The following is a 19,990-nucleotide window of genomic DNA, read 5'->3' as shown; positions in this document are numbered from 1 at the left end:
CGTAGTCAAGTGGCTGAACAGATATGCAGAGATTGTGCTTATTAGACTGCCATGACGTAATATATCAGAATCAGTAACCCTGACTTAGCTCAAGAGCTTCCATTTAAGAAAGCCACGTGCCTTGTCAATCGCATGGGCATTTTTTCCTACTAAAAGATCCAGGATCATCAACATTCTAAGCCACGAAAGAGAATGATGCGTAGTTGCGTACGCTAAGATGAAGAGCTAATAAGAAAACAATAATACAGATTTGCCGCAAAGTAGCGAGGGGGCAAAGACGGCGTTGCATTGCCGCTAGAGCGCTGCATGTTGTTAATAACAATGTTAGTAGCAGCATGGGTGGGAACAAGAGCTTCCAAACCCGTGTCACGCCGAAGACTTTCATTATTAAAGGCTCACAAGTAGGTCACAATTTATCGTGCGGAGTGTAGCATTTGAATATTCGTATAGCACGACAGTAACAACTGTTTTCCCTATTACGCGCACAGATTATGGACAGATGTAACATCTGCCTCAGTGTCTCAACACTAACCGATTTGTTTTCTGATTTCTCCGTATGATATACAGAGAATGAGCAGAAATATGGGAAAACCGTGAGAAATGCATGCTTGAACATTAATAGAGATGCCGGCCAAGCCTGCAGGTTGCACTGTTGTATTTGACCACGAATGGCATCTGAGCAATGTGCTCAATACGTTGCGAGTGTCAGTGGTGGTCAAATCTTGCAGTCGTGGTGCAATCTTCTGCATTGTGAGTGCATTACGTCAGATCGAAGTGAACACCACAGTACGCAAAGTTTTGGTGCTCGTGTGGTGGGTGATTCCGTAATCAAGGGAGCCGAAGAGGCTTGTGTTTCAAGAGGCATCGCATACAGGGAAAGCGTAGAAACATAGTCCGCTAAGTTACAACGCGGACGAAAACTTGTGCTGATTGATCGTCACAGACAGTCATTGAAGAGGAGTGTGACAAGTTATTGCAAGACTGAATGTCACATTCGCGAACCCTGGCAGCAGCAAAACAACAATAAGAGAGCTCCAACGACTGGTAACTGCAGGGCGAGCTGAAATCCCAAACCACTCAACAGTGGTTCAAGCGCCCGTAATACGAAACGTGGTAGCAAAGCTATAAAACCTGGACTACGGAGCACGGAAGAAAGTCATGTGTCCGGATGAGTGCTGTTGCACACTGTTTCCAATTTCTGCCCAAGTTTATGCCCCAACAGTGAAACATGGTGAGGGTTCGATGATAATTTGGGCAACCGTACCGTGATATTCCTTGAGCCTCATGGTTACTCTGCAAGATTGCATTACTGCCAAGGGTATGTGACCATTTTGGTTGATCAGAAGCATCCCATGGTACAGAGTTTACTCCCCATAGGTGCTTCCGTGCTCTAAGACGATACAGTTTCAGTTTACACAACACCAGGACGAACTGTTCCATCTCCTCTGGCCACCACAGTCACCAGATACCAATATTATTGAATCTTTGTGGTTTACTTTGGAAAGAAGGGAACGTGGTCGCCTTCCACCTCCATCGTCGCTTGATGTGTCACTGCCAAGTAACATAGCTCGATGAAACTTCGACCATGCTTATGAAGTACTACTACAGAATAATACAGAATGCAGGTGACAAAAATGCGCAGTGACACGGACAGATATAACACTTTTACTCAAGGGCAATAAATAAGGAAAGGCAAACCTACGTTTCTAGCTTCTGTAGACTCAGAGAAAGCTTTTGACAATGTTGACTGGAAAACTCTCTTTCAAATTCTGAAGGTGGCAGGGGTAAAATAGAGGGAGCGAAAGGCTATTTACAATTTGTACAGAAACCAGATGGCAGTTATAAGAGTCGAGGGGTATGAAAGGGAAGCAGTGGTTGGGAAGGGAGTAAGACAGGGTTGTAGCCTATCCCCGATGTTATTTAATCTGTATACTGAGAAAGCAGTAAAGGAAACGAAAGAAAAATTCGGAGTAGGTATTAAAATCCATGGAGAAGAAATAAAAACTATGAGGTTCGCCGATGACATCGTAATTCTGTCAGAGACAGCAAAGGACCTGGAAGAGCAGTTCAACGGAATGGACAGTGTCTTGAACGGAGGATATAAAATGAACATCAACAAAAGCAAAACGAGGATAATGGAATGTAGTCGAATTAAGTCGGTGATGCTGAGGGAATTAGATTAGGAAATGATACACTTAAAGTGGTAAAGGAGTTTTGCTGTTTGGGGAGCAGAATAACTGATGACGGTCGAAGTAGAGAGGATATAAAATGTAGACTGGCAATGGCAAGGAAAGCGTTTCTGAAGAAGAGAAATTTGTTAACATCGAGTATAGATTTAAGTGTACGGAAGTCGTTTCTGAGAGTATTTCTATAGAGTGTAGCCATGTATGGAAGAGAAACATGGACGATAAATAGTTTAGACAAGAAGAGAATAGAAGCTTTCGAAATGTGGTGCTACAGAAGAATGCTGAAGATTCGATGGGTAGATCATGTAACTAATGAGGTGGTATTAAATAGAATTGGAGAGAAGAGAAATTTGTGGCACAACTTTACTAGAAGAAGGGATCGGTCTGTAGGGCATATTCCGAGGCATCAAGGTATCACCAATTTAGTATTGGAGGGCGGCGTGGAGGGTAAAAATTGTAGGGGGAGACCAAGAGATGAATACACTAAACAGATTCAGAAGGATGTGGGTTGCAGTAGGTACTGGGAGATGAAGAAGCTTGCACAGGATAGAGTAGCATGGAGAGCTGCATCAAACCAGTCTCTGGACTGAAGACCACAACAACAACAACAACAACAACAACAGCAACAACTACACTTTTTTTGTGGTTTTAGGGCGCACAACTTCAATGGTCATTAGCGCCCAGACTACGTTAGGAATGCACCGCGAGGCACAAGGTTAAAACAGCAGCTAAAAGGGAAAACACGATAAAAGAGAGATTGACAGACATAGGATTAAAAAAGCAGCATAATCAAATGTCCTTAGACAGGTTTGTCAAGTTAATAAAACGAAGAACGCGAGCAGCTGCTCCTGGGTCATCCGCTAAAATGGCATCTAGAGTACATGGCAGGCGAAGATCAAGACGCAGTGTATTAAAATTCGGACAGGACGTTAAAATGTGGCGGACCGTCAGCAATTGCCCACATGGGTAGAACGGCGCCGGCGCAACCGTCAGCAGATGGCGATGGCTGAACCGGCGGTGTCCAATTCGTAACCGGGCCAAAACTACCTCCTCCCGCCGAGAATGGCGTGAGGAGGACGTCCAAGCCGCGGGAAGAGGTTTCAAGGCCCGAAGCTTGTTGTCCGTAAGTGCAGCCCAATCGGCATGCCACAGCGATAAAATGCGCCGACAAATGACCCTGCTACAATCTGATGAAGGGACACAACAAGAAGCTGTCCGAGGCTGGAGGACCGCAGCCTTGGCCGCGGCATCTGCAGCTTCGTTCCCAGGGATACCGACATGGCCAGGAACCCACATAAAGCTAACCGGAGAGCCGTCGTCCACCAGCTGCTGAAGAGAGCGTTGGATCCGGTGCACGAAAGGGTGAACCGGATACGGATCACTTAGGCTCTGGATGGCGCTCAGGGAATCGGAGCAGATGACACAAGCAGAATGTCGGTGGCGGCAGATGTAAAAAACAGCCCAGTAGAGGGCAAAGAGCTCAGCTGTGAAGACCGAACAATGGCCATGGAGCCGGTATTTGAAACTTTGTGCCCCGACAATAAAAGAACACCCGACCCCGTCATTGGTCTTAGAGCCATCTGTATAAATGAAGGTCATATTAATGAACTTCGAACGAAGTTCGACAAAACGGGAGTGGTATACCGAACCGGGGGTAACCTCCTTTGGGAGCGAGCTGAGGTCAAGGTGAACGCGAACCTGAGCCTGGAGCCAAGGTGGCGTGTGGCTCTCGCCCACTCTAAAGGTTTCAGGGAGTGAAAAATCAAGGTGTTGAAGGAGGCGACGAAAGCGAACTCCAGGGGGTAGTAGGGCAGAGACATACAACCCGTATTGACGGTCGAGAGAGTCGTCAAAAAAGGAACGATAAGACGGGTGGTCGGGCATTGACAGTAGCCGACAGGCATACCGACAAAGCAGTATATCGCGCCGGTAGGTGAGTGGCAATTCACCGGCTTCAGCATGAAGACTCTCGACGGGACTAGTATAAAACGCTCCGATCGCAAGACGGAAACCCCGATGTTGTTGGAGTTGAGGCGGCGTAAGATGGACGGCCGTGCAGAGGAGTATACGAAGCTCCCATAATCCAGCTTGGAGCGGACGATCGACCGATATAGGCGAAGTAGGACGGTTCGATCCGCTCCCCACGACATACCACTGAGAACACGGAGGACATTTAGAGAACGGGTACAACGGGCAGCCAAATATGACACATGTGGAGACCAGCTAAGTTTCCTGTCAAATGTAAGACCTAAAAATTGTGTTGTCTCCACGAATGGGAGAGCAACGGGACCGAGTCGTAAGGACGGTGGGAGAAACTCTTTGTAGCGCCAGAAGTTAATACAGACCGTCTTCTCGGCAGAAAAACGGAAGCCATTGGCGACACTCCAGGAGTAAAGACGGTCAAGGGAACGCTGAAGACAGCGCTCCAGGAAACATGTACGCTGCGCGCTGCAATAGATGGTAAAATCGTCCACGAAAAGGGAGCCTAATACATCAGCTGGGAGGCAATCCATTATTGGATTGATCGCTATGGTGAAGAGAGCGACGCTCAAAACTGAGCCCTGTGGCACCCCATTCTCCTGGCGAAAGGTGTCAGAACCCACACGTACCCTGAACTGTCGATCCATTAAAAAGGAACGAATAAAAAGAGGGAGGCGACCGCGAAGGCCCCATGTATGCATGGTGCGGAGAATGCCCGCCCTCCAACAGGTGTCGTAAGCCTTCTCCAAATCAAAGAACACAGCCGCGGTCGGGCGCTTCCGCAAGAAGTTATTCATAATGAAGGTCAACAAGGTAACCAGATGGTCAACAGCAGAGCGGCGCCTACGAAATCCACATTGTACATTGGTAAGTAGGCGTCGAGACTCGAGCAGCCAAACCAAACGAGAGTTAACCATTCGCTCCATCACCTTACAGACACAGCTGATAAGCGAGATGGGTCGATAACTGGAAGGCAAGTGCTTGTCCTTCCCCGGCTTAGGAATCGGTACAACAATAGACTCGCGCCAGCATGCGGGAACATGTCCCTCAATCCAGATGCGATTATAAGTACGAAGAAGGAAACCTTTACCCGCAGGACAAAGGTTCTTCAGCATCTGAATATGAAGAGAATCAGGCCCTGGAGCGGAGCACCGTGACCGGGCAAGTGCATTTTCGAGTTCCCGCATGGTGAATGGGGCATTATAACTTTCACGATTCGAGGAGCGGAAGTTAGGTGGCCTAGCCTCCTCTGCCTGTTTTCGGGGGAGGAAGGCAGGGTGGTAATGAGCGGAGCTCGAAACCTCTGCGAAAAAGCGGCCGAAGGCATTGGAGACATCCTCAGGGGCCACAAGGACGTCATTCGCGACCGTCAAGCCAGAAACTGGTGAGTGGACCTTAGTGCCAGATAGCCGGCGCAGGCTACCCCAGACAACAGAAGAAGGACTAAAACTGTTGAAGGTGCTTGTGAAAGCAGCCCAGCTGGCTTTCTTGCTTTCTTTAATAATACGACGACACTGCGCACGTAATGGTTTATAATTGATACAATTCGCCACTGTAGGGTGGCGTTTAAAGGTGCGTAAAGCATGTCGACGAGCACGTAAAGCGTCTCTACATGCCGCGGTCCACCAGCGGACCGGTACGCGACGTGGAGAAGAAGTAGTGTGAGGGATGGAATATTCAGCAGCAGTGAGAATGACTTCCGTGAGGTGTGCGACCTGACTATCGCAGCTTGTGAAGGTTTGATCCTGAAAGGTCGCCCTGGAAGAGAAGAGCCCCCAGTCTGCTTTGGAGATGTTCCAACTAGTTGAGCACGGAGAGGGGGTATAATGCAGGAGATGGATAACACATGGGAAGTGGTCGCTCGAATATGCATCAGAAAGTGCATAACCACTCAAACCGGCGTGCAAGTTGGGTAGTACATATAGAGAGGTCTAAATGGGAATAGGTGTGAGATGTGTCCGAAAGAAAAGTAGGGGCGCCAGTATTGAGGCAGACAAGATTGAGCTGGTTGAAAAGATCTGCTAACAGGGAGCCCCTCGGGCAGGATGCTGGAGAGCCCCAAAGGGGATGGTGGGCATTGAAGTCTCCAGTTAACAAAAATGGTGCAGGTAGCTGAGCAGTAATTTGCATCATGTCTGCCCTGGTAACGGCAGACAACGGTGGAGTGTAAACGGTACAAATGGAAAATGTAAAAGTGGGGAGAGTAATTCGGATGGCAACTGCCTGCAGGCCGGTGTGCAATGTGATGGGATCGTAGTAAATATCATCCCGGACCAGCAACATAACCCCTCCATGAGCCGGAATACCTACCACAGGGGGTAGGTCAAAACGCACAGAGGTGTAGTGTGCCAAGACAATTTGATCGCATGGGCGTAGCTTCGTTTCCTGGAGGGCTACGACGAGCGGACGGTGCAAGCGGAGCAGCAACTTCAAGTCCTCTCGGTTGGAGCGAATGCTGCGAATATTCCAGTGAATAAGTGCCATCGTGAGAAGAAAAGGAAGTTTTAAGAAGGGGTCACGTCGAAGGCCACTGAGGGCCTGGCTTCGAGCGAGCACTGCCGCCACTATCAGTAGGCGGACAGTCATCGTCCATTGGTTCTATAGGTTCATCGGCCATCTTGGGAAGATGGCCGGGAGGGGGAGCTTCCTCCGCCGGTGAACGGCCAGATGTTCGGCTACCAGCGGTGCGGCCAGGCGAAACGGATGACGGCCTGGGGCGGCAACCGCTGGGTGGCGCAGGAGAAGAAATGCGCCGTGGCGGAGAAGGAGAACTGTGCTTCCTATGAGCCTTCTTGGAAGGTCGTTTAGTGGAAGTACTGGTCGACGGCTGGGAGTTCGAGGTACGTAGGAAGTCTGCACGGGACGGTTCCTTCTTGAAGGCCCGTGCATCTGACTTCTGGGTCTTCGTCTTGGCAGAAGCTGATGAAGGTGCTTGTGTCTGAGGGGTGACGGGAGGAAGAGGAGACGTCGACCGCGCGATCTTAGCACTGGCCGAACGGACGACCGTGGTGCTGAAGGTCAGATCGCATGTCTGCGTCGCCACCTCCCTGGTAGTCCGAGGAGAGGCGAGGACAGTACTGTATTTTCCCGCTGGGAGCAGCGTGGGCTTCCTACTAGCAAATAGCTTGCGAGCAGCCGAGGTGGACACTTTCTCTTTGACCCGAATTTCTTGGATACAGCGTTCTTCCTTGTAGATGGGACAGTCGCGGGAGGACGCTGCATGGTCACCCTGACAGTTCACACAACGAGGAGACGGAGGTGGACAGTCACCCTCATGGGTATCCCTGCCACAAGTGACACATTTAGCCGCATTTAGTGTGATTAAAACGCTGACACTGGTAGCAGCGCGTAGGTGTCGGGACATAGGGGCGAACAGAAATAACCTCGTAGCCCGCTTTGATACGCGATGGCAGCTGAACACTATCAAAGGTCAAGAAAAGTGTCCGGATCGGTACAAGGTCATTGTTGACCTTTTTCATGACCCTATGGACAGCCGTCACGCCCTGCTCAGCGAGGAAAGACTGAATCTCCTCGTCAGTCAATCCGTCGAGTGATCGAGTATATACGAAACCACGAGACGAATTCAATGTGCGGTGAGCCTCCACCCGGACAGGGAACATGTACAGGAGTGTGGCCCGAAGCAGTTTTTGTGCCTGAAAGGCGCTCTCAGTTTCTAGTAACAAGGTACCATTACGCAACCTGGTACAAGACTTGACAGATCCGGCTATGGCATCTACGCCCTTCTGGATAACGAAAGGGTTTACAGAGGAAAAATCCTTCCCGTCCTCAGATCGAGAAACGACGAGGAACTGTGGGGCAGGCGGTAGTACTTTTGTCACTGGTGGCTGGTCAAGTTTCTGTTTGTGGGCAGAAGTCGAGAGAGAAGAAGAGAAATCCATTACGGAGGAATCCCCCATGATTGCCAGCGTCTCCGATGGCGCGCTCCTTCTTTGTGGGGACCCACTCAGAGGGCACTGCCGCCTTAGGTGAATGTTTACACCTCAGGTCACACCTCCCGAGAAACAGACGGAGGGACCAATCGGCATGGTCAAAAGGTATCAGCTCAGGCAATCAGCCCTCCCTGGGCCTGGCCTTTACCAGGGGGAACATGCGTGCCTTACTTGTCTACCCAGGGCGGGGAATTACGCGTTACTCCGTCACCGGCTACGCGTGCGGACGCGTGGGTCGGCCTTCAGGCGCGCACAGGGAGGAAGGAAGAACAGGAAAAAGAAGAGAGAGAGGGAGAGAGGGGATAGACTGTCTCAAACGCCGAGGCGGAGACCAGAGAAGGCAAGGAGAAGAAGGCAAGGGAAAGAGTAAGGAAGACAGTGAGATGGAGAAGAACAAAGAAAGGAACCAACCAAAGGAAGGAAGAAACGAGAAGAAGTGAAAAACCAAAATGGCCGCAAATATAGGTCGTGGAACCGTCCGTCTCCGGACGCAGGCGCTAACTACCCCCTTGAGGGGGAGGGACTCCTTTTAGTCGCCTTTTACGACAGGCAGGAATACCTCGGGCCTATTCTAATCCCCGGACCCACAGGGGGGAACAACTACACTGAAGTCACCGGGAATTATGATGGTCCCACAGACATTACAAAAGGCAGAACATGGTTTTTAGTAGGGTGTCTTCTCCACAACGTGCTCATATGCTATCCAAAAGGTTGGTAAGGAGTTCTTGCGGTAGGGCGTTCCAGTCCTCCTGCAGCGTAGTTGACAACTGCTGGATGGTTGGTTGGTATGTGGAAATAGTGCAGTACATCTCCCCAAAGCATCCCACACGTACTCGATGGGATGTACGTCGGGTGAACGGGATTCCATTCGCCGAATATCCTCTCGTTCCAAGAGTTCCTCCACTGCGCAGTTCGATGCGGTCGCGCATTGCCATCCATAAATCTGAAGTCATGGCCTAATGCACGCATGAAGAGCTGAACATTGGGAAGTACTGCACTGTCGGACAACGTTGATCGGCCAGTGTACCGTGTTCAAAGATTTAGAGGTCTATACGCCCATGAAATATCGTGCCTCCCCACACCACAACACCAGGACCACCAAAAAGATCATGTTCGAGGATGCTAAACGAACACTGATATGTGGAAAAGTGGGAACACGTAATGCACCCAAGAACACTGTCGAATATAATCCTTTTGGAGGTTCAGGTCTCTTGGTGTGGGGATGCATAATGTTGTAGAGTCGTATAGACCTCCAATTTTAGAACACTGTACACCCACTGGTTAACATTATTGTGATACTGTACTCCTCCCCATAAACGTCTTTTTCAGGGGTGCATTCGGCACTGATTCCAATTCTATGGATGACAATGCGAGACCGCATCGAACTGTGCAGGTGTAGGAGCTCTTGGAATGAGAGGATATTCGGTGAATGGAATGGCCTGTCCGATCCCCCGACGTAAATCCCATCGAGCACGTGGGGAACGCGTTGGGGAAACGTATTACAGCACGACCACATGTACCAACGACCATTCAGTAGTTGTCAACCGAGCTGGTGATCAAATGGAATGCACTACCACAAGAACTTCAAAAAATGGCTCTGAGCACTATGGGACTTAACATCTGAGGTCATAAGTCCCCTAGACTTAGAACTACTTAAACCTAACTAACCTAAGGACATCACACACATCCATGCCCAAGGCAGGATTCGAACCTGCGATAGCGCTCGCGCGGCTCCGGACTGAAGCGCCTAGAACCGCTCGGCCACCACAAGAACTCCTTATCTACGTTGCGGACAGCAGGCTACAGAGCATGCATTGTTACTCGTGGTGATCTTACACCCTAGTAAGAACAATGCTCCACATTTCGTGATGCGCAGGTGACCATCATAAATCGTGATGACTTCAGTGTTTATGTTGTCCTTGAATAAACGTGTCATTTCTGTTTGCCTCATTGCATATTTCTGTCACCTTCTGTATTATTTTGTTGCAGTTCTTTCTGTGTAAGGTCCGGCCTTCATCAACGTATGTTACTTGGAGGGACGCATCATGCGAAAGCTACTTTCGTCCTCAAGTTTTGCACACTTATCGTATCTTAACTGGTTATGTATTGTATTTTCTGAGGCGTACATCGAGGATCAACCCAGCATTCGCGTAAACTAGCGTGGAAGGATGCCTAAAAATCACATCCAGGCTGACCGGCGAACCAGACCAATGCTCGTCAATCTGTCGCACGGATTCGATCCGGGTCTATCTGTCTCGCCAGTTAGCGCATTGCATTTTAAGCTATATGAGGAGGTCAATGGAGCGTCTTCGGAACCCATGCGTTAATCGGATAATTTACAGTTTTTTTTTTTTTTTCTTCAAGTTCTTGCCATTGCTGGAAGTGTTTGAACTACTGCTCTGCTTCCTGCGGTCATTACCAAAATAGTCACTTTTCAGTATTTGGAAATGGAATTCCGCTGCAGGTAACAAGTTTCCACTGTGTGGCCATCGATTATTTCCTTCGAGTGAAGCTAAGGCCCTCGCTTTCTACATCGAAGGCCGCGAAAGTGTCTACCGTCGGGCGGGACAGAAGAGAGAACTGTTTTCGAGGCCAGCTTAAGTAAATTACTTGGAACGTACTAGGGGCCCAGATAAGCAATGAACTGCTAAAGTTATCGCGCCAGTTGCTTACTATATTCGCGCAAAAGACCGTGCATCCCCTAGTAGCCACAAACAAAATATTCCAGAGCGCATGAAACCAATTTCTAGGACTGTAAAAGAAAAAAAAATACAAATGGTACGCTAATAATTACTGTTTAACCAATGAAGATAGTACCGATAGTCTTAGCACCCGTATCAGACCATTAAAAAAGAAGTCTGAGACGATACTGATACAGAAACAACCAAGAGCTGTTTTTGACTGTCAGTTCAACAGAATTTTAATCCACTGGTCACTATCGATCCGGACGTTGGACAAACAACTCTCTGATATTCGAAAAAGAATTCCGTCCTGCTACAGCTTTCTGTTTCTTATTTCTATTCACTGCAAACGTCAGACAGCGGAAGGCGGATATGAAAGGAAAACAAGGGCACAGCTTAATGTCCCGTCGACGACGTTGTCGTTAAGAGACGGAGCACACAGTCGGTAGATTGGGAAACTAAGGAGCAGAAAATTAGGCATTGAATCCCGCTCCTACAGAATACTAGCCCATTGTGTTATTCATTGACCCACCTCGTTCCGTACTTCGGGGAAAGTCGAGAAGGGATTGGCCGTGGTCTTGTTCAAGAAAATTTCTTGACAGTCTCTGAACTAACTTCGATAGGCATGGCAGCCCTAAGATACATGAATCCTGTTCTTCTAGAGTGGAACAGGGGTGTTACACAGGGAAGAAGGTTACGGGACGGGGACTAAGGAAGTGAAAATTAGGAGTATAGCTTTCAGACAGTAGCGAAATCACTCTATGGATGGGACACTGAAGTGCTTTTGAAGATTTGAGAGGGATTTGAACCCGACCATTCCTGAATACTGCTAGGGTCATGTTACTGAAATACGCTTTCGATACGCGGTGCTCCACAGCTGTTAAATATTTAAAAGAAGTCATGTTGAAAACACCGACTTTTGCCGAGATTAATCATTATTTTGCTACCAGTTTCGATCATAAGCGATCATCTTCGGACACAGAAACCCTCACTCACTAAGTGTAAGTAAAACGGTTCAAATGGCTCTAAGCACTACGGCACTTAACATCTGACGTCACCAGTCCCCTAGACTTAGAACTGCTTAAACCTACGTAAGGACATCACACACAGCCATGCCCGAGGCAGGATTCGAACCTGCGACCGTAGCAGCAGCGCGGTTCTGGACTGAAGCGCCTAGAACCGCTCGGCCACAGCGGCGGGCAAGTGTAAGTAACCATGACTCAAATGTGACATGAGAGAGAGACTTCTCTACAGCGTTACAAATACACTACATAATAATATTCAAAAATAACGACAGAAACATCCTCATATAGCAACTTCTCACGACCTGACGATGTACTATAAGGAAGAGATGAACATACGGTAATTCCTTACAATGCATTTACTTAAGAATAACAAACACGTTACGAATGAGGTTTGATTAGGAATATGTCGAGAAAAATGCATATTACATTTATTTAGGGACGAGAACTTCCCTTTTGTACCCACAGCAAAATGTCCATTCTAGGACAAGACGGCGTAAGACACGCAATTTTCTGTTTAAAATGCAACTGGGAACTATAAATTCTTGCAAGGGGTTGTGCGACTGATTAGAGACTGGACATGCACACGCAAAGGATGAAATCCGTTCAGGCAAAAAAGTTGCAAGCGGCAATCTAAGGAAGTACTCACTCTCCTCGGGTAAACTAGAGCCTAACAAAATGTTTCGTCTCCAGTACATTTTTCAACTTCTTGCTTTCTGCGCCAGAAGTTCTGAGGGCAGTGAATTGTTTAAGTCAGTGTACTCGCTCGTGGAAAGAACGAGACTGGCATCCTACTGTTACTATCTTGGCTTATGAATTTCATTTTTGTTTCCTAACAGAAGACATCATCTGCATACGAATTGTTCTTACTACTTTATTACGCTGAACCGTTGTCGGATGACATGTCCATCTTCAACGGCAATAGTATCATTATAGATACGTGCAACAAACAGTCGTACGTATAAGTGCGTGGTAGTTAGTACATGCATCATATTAAAAACGGTGTGCATAGGTTGTATATATAGGTTGTATATATATCAATGACTGTCATTAACGATAATATAACGATACTTACGGTGTGTAGTCGAAGAAAGGCACATAGCACGACACCCGTCTGGGTTATGAAATTTTAAGAGCAAGTCGTTAACAGTCGATATTTTAGTAATAAAAAAATAAATTTCGAAATTTTGCGTGGACTGCAGAGGACCATGGCCTAAAAAGAATATTCTGACTTAGGTTTTATTGTGATTCCTAAATTGTTTAAGACGACGTGCTTGATCTCCTACCTCAGAATTATACAGCTCGGGCTAGTTCTCCTCCTCATAAGCCCTGTCATAGGCGGAATTCCCTTTCCTCCCGTACGCTTTTGGTGACATTGCGTTGCTCTGAACTGTTAAAGGTGGCGTCCCTCGGAAAACTAACTCAGGTCGTGCAAAACGCCTTGTGCCTCAACTGCTGTACAGTCTCATTCAGCCCTGTACAGCTTGAATATTTTGTTCTGTGCACCAATAAAGGTGCGCGGGTGGAAGAGCTAATCGAAGTCCTTCTCCACTGTTCGTTCTCTGCAAGAATATTTTAAGCATTAACTCTGAATCCACGGATAAAGGATGCAACGCCCTTAACACACCGGCGTCAAATCTTCGGATGGACAGTCCGCTGGTTGCTATCTCTTCCTGGTGCGATAACTCTGCGTGCTTTCTTGAAGGTCGGATGAATTACGCGTGATCCAAAGAGCAGCTTCATTTCCGGTTTTTGTGACCTCACTCGCGATCCATAACTATCTTCACAATCGCATAACCGAAATACATATGGCATACCGTAGGAACTGTGCCCTGGAACATATGTAAATAATGAAATGCGAATAAGTAATGAAAAATTCTGGCAAAACAACTTTGACAGAATGTACGAAATCGATTCTTATTTATCCTACTGGAATGAAACGATACGGAATGAATGCACTGGTTTTTGTGAAAGAGTAACACACCATAATTTTATGCGTGCGCTTCTAGTTTGTAAGTACCACGGACATAAGTTTAACTTCCAAATGAATTAAAAATTTTGCTATCAATACAGCTGAAATGTTGATATTCGAAGAGGGCTGTTCCATAACGTTGTAAAAATGGGAGAACTGTGGTAAAAGCTTCCTACTGAAGTAACAATACAATAAATGGCAGCTTCCCTTACATTTTAAGGGTTAAGTTTTAATAAATCCTCTTTGATATTTCACAGTATTAATAATATTTCTAGTGATCCTTATGGCTCTGAACCTTACACCGTTTGTTTAAGGTGTCTGTGATTACATACAACTTTTCTATAAAGACTTTTTGGCTGCATCTGACGCCAAGTGGGTGCTTTATGAGCAAATACGGAATAAGCCACAGTAAATATACTACGCTTCCAACTAACACTACAGGTAGTGGAGTTACGAACTTTCGTAATAACGTTGCTATCGTATGGTAGCTACAACTGGAACTGACTTTAAATGATTTCTAAAACTTTGTGTACACACTTAAGCATGCGAAGTCAATCGAACAAACGAAGTGTAAAGCATTTCCACAACATCAGTGCGAAACACAGAAAGAATTCATATTCATCTACTCGAATTACTGAAAAGTTTTATAGAAGTTGTGAACATTGATGTGAAAGTCTTAATGTGCAGTCTTTCGTCGTTGCTGCGAGGTCATAAATATTAAGTTTCAAATACACATACTGCTTCATTGGCACTGAACTTCGTGGGACCTGTACATTGTATGAGACTTTCTATTAAGCTTAGTTCATTATTCCTGTGAAGAGGCAGTTGTCATACACAAATAGCAACTGAAATATAAACGATGGGCTCTTACAAGAGCAGTAGTGCATTGCAATAATCTGACATACGTACTTACGGAAACAGCTTTTAGTGGATACTGTACTCTCGAAAACACGTATTCTGAAGTAGACATGTTACTTACCACAGTTACTTCCACTTCAAACACTTCCACCTTACGATGACGCCAACAACACTCACAGCACTGAAGTTCTGTCCGCGTAAACACATTCTCATATACGATCCACAGATGCAAATTGTCAGTGAGCTGCAGACGACAACAAACCAAAGATAATGGCTGACCGGCTGCATGATATCGATTTGTACGTTAACATCATCTGGCGGCAGTTACATGAACTAAGAGGCGCGCGCGCTCTTCGATATGCGCCTCGTAGTACCGGGCGTTTAGTGACGAATTTACCACACGGCCGATTACCTTGGCTACAGTTGACACCTCGTCTTCATTTTAGGCGCAAAAATGTATGATCTGAATGTCTAAAATCGGGAAAAACGAGATTGTGTTATTTTTTGGTTATTTGAAGGTTAATGATGTATCCGATAAAGCTAATTAAATTGTCTTAGTGAATTTTAATACCAATTTTCTTTGCATAGGCGTATTGTTGTTTCATAAAAGTCTGTCTATAATATCCATCAACGTCACATTGGCGAACAGGCTACTACTAAAATATACAAATGAAATTGCCATAAAAGCTTCTGTAGAGCAAGACTTGTCACAGGTGATCTCTTTTTCCTCTTCTTCCTCGTAACTACCACCATAAATTGCGAATAAACCCACGACGCATATCTTTTGGGTTCCAGAATGATAATTTCGGCTTTTTCTATCCAAGTAATTTAAGGAAGAGCCTCACATCGTCACCGTAGTTCCTAATGAAACTAAAATGTTACTACTTAAGTTTATTAGCGGGAAATTTCACCAGAAAAATTACCGTAACCTACATACTGAAGTACAATTATATACATTTCAGAAATTCTGACGAAGATCTTCACGAGGATTTCTTTCATTGTAAGGCAAGTACAGGAGCTGTACATCCTTTGGCACATTTTCCTAACAGGAAACCCTTCTTTTTTTTCGATCTCGCCTAGTCGAGATCTAGAGAATAAAATAATCTAGAGTTCTACATCTGACCGTCCAGTTCACCTTTAGTGGCAATTAAACTTGGAACTTCGAGAACGAAATCATGAACTGCCAATGATTTGAAGTGACCCTGATTATGACAAACATGCGGATCATTAGAGAGAGCGCATAAGTTAGAGTAGGGCAGGTAAAGGAAAGGAGATGCGCCGTGTTCTTTTGAAGGTAGGCGTCGGGGCATTGACCTTTAGTTTTTTCAGGCAAATTAAGAAACATATTAAATGTGCATGGCGGCGATTTGTACCCATGTTCCGCCTGAATGCGAGTGTGCCACTTTGCTCAACGTGTGAAGCAAACCTCATGGGTTAACCAAATCTTTTATATAATTAGATCTAAAGAAGGGAATGATAATCTAAAACATCTTGCTGATGCAACTGGTTAGAAATGTAGACGAGACTTTTTATCAATACAGATTAGCAATGCTACGTATGTTTACAACAGCATGTCATCACTATACAATCTGAACTCAATTGAAAATGCTCGGCAACTTGGTAGGATTTAAGAGGGATGCAGAGTGCATGACATATTTTCAAACATTGGAGGATGAGGAAACAGGAGAAATGGAAGCCGGAGCGGAAGTCTCAGAATAATTACGTGTGTAGCATCCTGATTTTAACTGGCAATACAGAGTGCCTGAGAACAAATTATCAGTATTCCAGGCGGTGAAAGAGGTAATTTAAAGCAAAAAGTATGTAGCGTCCATAGACCACTAGAACACTATCGTTCATCCTTGATGTTATGATCTTTGACTTTGCTCTCTTTTTCTTTGTGTCTGCTCGCCACTTCGAGGTGTTCAACGCTATTGTGCTTCTATGTTTCGTTAAAGTTTTGTTGTTGATTTCCATCATCTACCATATCATCGTTGGGATTGGAATTACTGCACTGGTGACTCCAACGTCGGACTCACCTACTTTCTGTCGAAGGTTATTCTGATGTTTGTTTACTTCTGCATGTGGACCTTACCAGCTATGAATCGCAACAACGTATATGTCTAATTCTGCACTACCCCATCAAACTGTGCTCGTAGAATGTGAATCTTAAATTTTTGTCCTCCACATCTAGGGTTGCCAGATTTCAGAATGCTAAAAAGAGGACATTTTCCATATTTTAGGATGAAAAAAGAGGACACTTTCTATTTCTTAAATTTATTAGACAAGAAACAAAAACTAAAAATATTACACTCATCTTACGCACCTACAACACTATAGAACTCATATATTTTTCATCTGAATGAATCGTTTTTAAAAGTTCCTTTTCTTGACACAAATATTTAAACACATTGTTGCAATCCAAATTTCTAAATGTAAATTTCATCACTGAAATCCCTTTTACAGTGTCAATAGTGACTCTGTTCCTCTCATTTGTGCACTGTGCCTGTGTCAAGGAGAACAACCTCCCAACACAAGCATTATGGACTGGCAACGTGAAGAAGAACTGTGCAGTTTTAATTACCTCGCTAAACTGTTTAAACGTTTCCACGCTGCTACATGACTCAACATACTTGCACCATTTCTTACGGTATGGTTCCGATTCTCCATTATATGCGGCTCATATAAAATTTTCATCTTTTCTGTTTTGAAGAGCACCAAGAAGGGACCAGTATATTCATGAAATCTATGAGGGAGCTTTCTTCCTTTTCGAAGTTACCAATATAATTACGAAAAATGTCAACTAAAGATATGCCATAGATATCTCATTGATAGGATCCACACAGAATTCTTAATGACTGTTGGAGGCTTCTTTTGTGACAGAAAGAAGGATTTCAGAGCGGGAAACATCTCTGGAAGAACTGAATAGCCGGGAATAGTGACAGCCATCGAGTCTTTCTATGGCTGAGAAATTGTTGTTGTCTGCGTCGTGATGACTGGGTGTTGTGTGATGTCCTTAAGTTAGTTAGGTTTAAGTAGTTCTAAGTTCTAGGGGACTGATGACCATAGATGTTAAGTCCCATAGTGCCATTTGAACCATTTTTTTGAAATTGTTGGTGCTCCGTTTCGGCGAAATCAGAAAATTTCTTTCGATACTCAGCACAGACAGTATACATTGAAAAACGCTTATATATTTTCATTATTAATCTTTGTAAATTAATTTCAAGGAGGACAGTTTCGTGCTGAATGCAGTTATTAAGGACACGAGCAGGGGATCCCAGTCTAACCAATACCTTGTTAAGTGTTTTCTTTAGGTTAGCAAATACGTTATTTCCATCACATCTTTTAATAACACCGAACATTGTCTTGGAATTGTCAGCAATAAACGCCATACATTTGTCCTTAGTTTGAAACTTGTTATGCGCACCAGTGATAAATGCTGAAATACTATCTACTGAATGATGTGCTAGGACTGAATTCACTATTGCTTCAGTTTTAGTACATACACACGAGATTTTTGATGATGTGGATGAGTCATGGAAAACTTCTCTCGACAGTCCATAGATTTATAACTGCTGTTGTGAAACACAGCATGGTAAGCAAGTGTTCCTTCAGCAGCACTTACTTTTGTGTCCGGTTCAGAACGGGGTTTTATAAAAAAAAAATCACTTTACCTGACGAACTTGCATCACTAACATACTTCATATGTTTTGCTGTTTTCGTGTGCACTTCCAGGTCGCTGGCGCCATGATTTTCTATAGATACATGGGTCCCTGGGCAATAAACAATACATTCTGCTTCCCATTGAACTCTTCCAAGACGAAAGTTCGGATACTTTTCTTGGAGTTTATCCGTAAGTGCACATTCCTTTGGCATGATGTGAAATTATCTTAAACAAATGTGAAACAAAGAACGATCAAAAATCATTGCTGAGCTACCGCATGAAAAAGTCTTCACTTACAAAATTAAACTATGTTTCTACATCTACATCCATACTCCGCAAGCCACCCGACGGTGTGTGGCGGAGGGTACTTTGAGTACCTCTATCGGTTCTCCCTTCTATTCCAGTCTCGTATTGTTCGTGGAAAGAAAGATTATCGGTATGCCTCTGTGTGGGCTCTAATCTCTCTGATTTTATCCTCATGGTCTCTTCGCGAGATATGCGTAGGTGGGAGCAATATACTGCTTGACTCCTCGGTGAAGGTATGTCCTCGAAACTTCAACAAAAGCCTGTACCGAGCTACTGAGCGTCTCTCTTGCAGAGTCTTCCACTGGAGTTTAGCTATCATCTTAACGCCTTCGCGATTACTAAATGATACTGTAACGAAGCGCGCTGCTCTCCGTTGGATCTTCTCTATCTCTTCTATCAACCCTATCTGGTACGGATCCCACACTGGCGAGCAGTATTCAAACAGTGGGCGAACAAGTGTACTGTAACCTACTTCCTTAGTTTTTGGACTGCATTTCCTTAGGATTCTTCCAATGAATATCAGTCTGGCATCTGCTTTACCAACGATTAATTTTGTATGGTCATTCCATTTTAAATCACTCCTAATGCCCACTTCCAGTTGCTGACCTGCTATATTGTAGCTAAATGGTAAAGGATCTTTCTTTCTATGTATTCGCAGCACATTACACTTGTCTACATTGAGATTCAATTGCCATTCCCTGCACCATGCGTCAATTCGTTGCAGATCCTCCTACATTTCAGTACAATTTTCCATTGTTACAACCTCTCGATACCTACAACATCATCTAAAAAAAGCCCCAGTGAACTTCCGATGTTATCCACAAGGTCATTTATATATATAGTGAACAGCAACGGTCCTACGACACTCCCCTGCGACACACCTGAAATCACTCTTACTTCGGAAGACTTCTCTCCATTGAGAATGACATGCTGCGTTCTGTTATCTAGGAAGTCTTCAATCCAATCACACAATTGGTCTGATAGTTCATATGCTCTTACTTTGTTCATTAAACGACTGTGGGGAATTGTATCAAACGCCTTGCGGAAGTCAAGAAACACAGCATCTACCTGTGAACCCGTGTCTATGACCCTCTGAGTCTCGTGGACGAATAGCGCGAGCTGTGTTTCACACGATCGTCTTTTTCGAAACCCATGCTGATTCCTAGAGTAGATTTCTAGTCTCCAGAAAAGTCATTATACTCGAACAAAATACGTGTTCCAAAATTCTACAACTGATCGACGTTAGAGATATGAGTCTATAGTTCTGCACATCTGTTCGACGTTCCTTCCTGAAAATGGGGATGACCTGTGCCCTTTTCCAATCTTTTGGAACGCTACGCTCTTCTAGAGACCTACGGTACACCGCTGCAAGAA

The 19,990-nt window shown here is 45.2% G+C and overlaps 1 protein-coding gene across 1 annotated transcript in view; it reads right to left on the bottom strand.

The window, feature by feature from the left end:
- LOC126236081 (sodium-independent sulfate anion transporter-like) overlaps nucleotides 1-14,899 on the bottom strand; it is a 170,592-nt gene extending 155,693 nt beyond the window's left edge. The window contains exon 1 of the mRNA XM_049945144.1: nucleotides 14,771-14,899. The gene's annotated coding sequence lies outside the window, so the exon portion shown is untranslated. The remainder of the gene's footprint in view (nucleotides 1-14,770) is intronic.
- Between the last annotated feature and the right edge of the window lie 5,091 nt (nucleotides 14,900-19,990).

This window comes from Schistocerca nitens, chromosome 2, assembly GCF_023898315.1.
Source record: "Schistocerca nitens isolate TAMUIC-IGC-003100 chromosome 2, iqSchNite1.1, whole genome shotgun sequence".
In the NCBI taxonomy this organism is placed as follows: Eukaryota; Metazoa; Arthropoda; class Insecta; order Orthoptera; family Acrididae; genus Schistocerca; species Schistocerca nitens.
The sequence above is the reverse complement of the archived record's forward strand: the minus strand, read 5'-3'. Positions and strand labels throughout refer to the sequence as shown.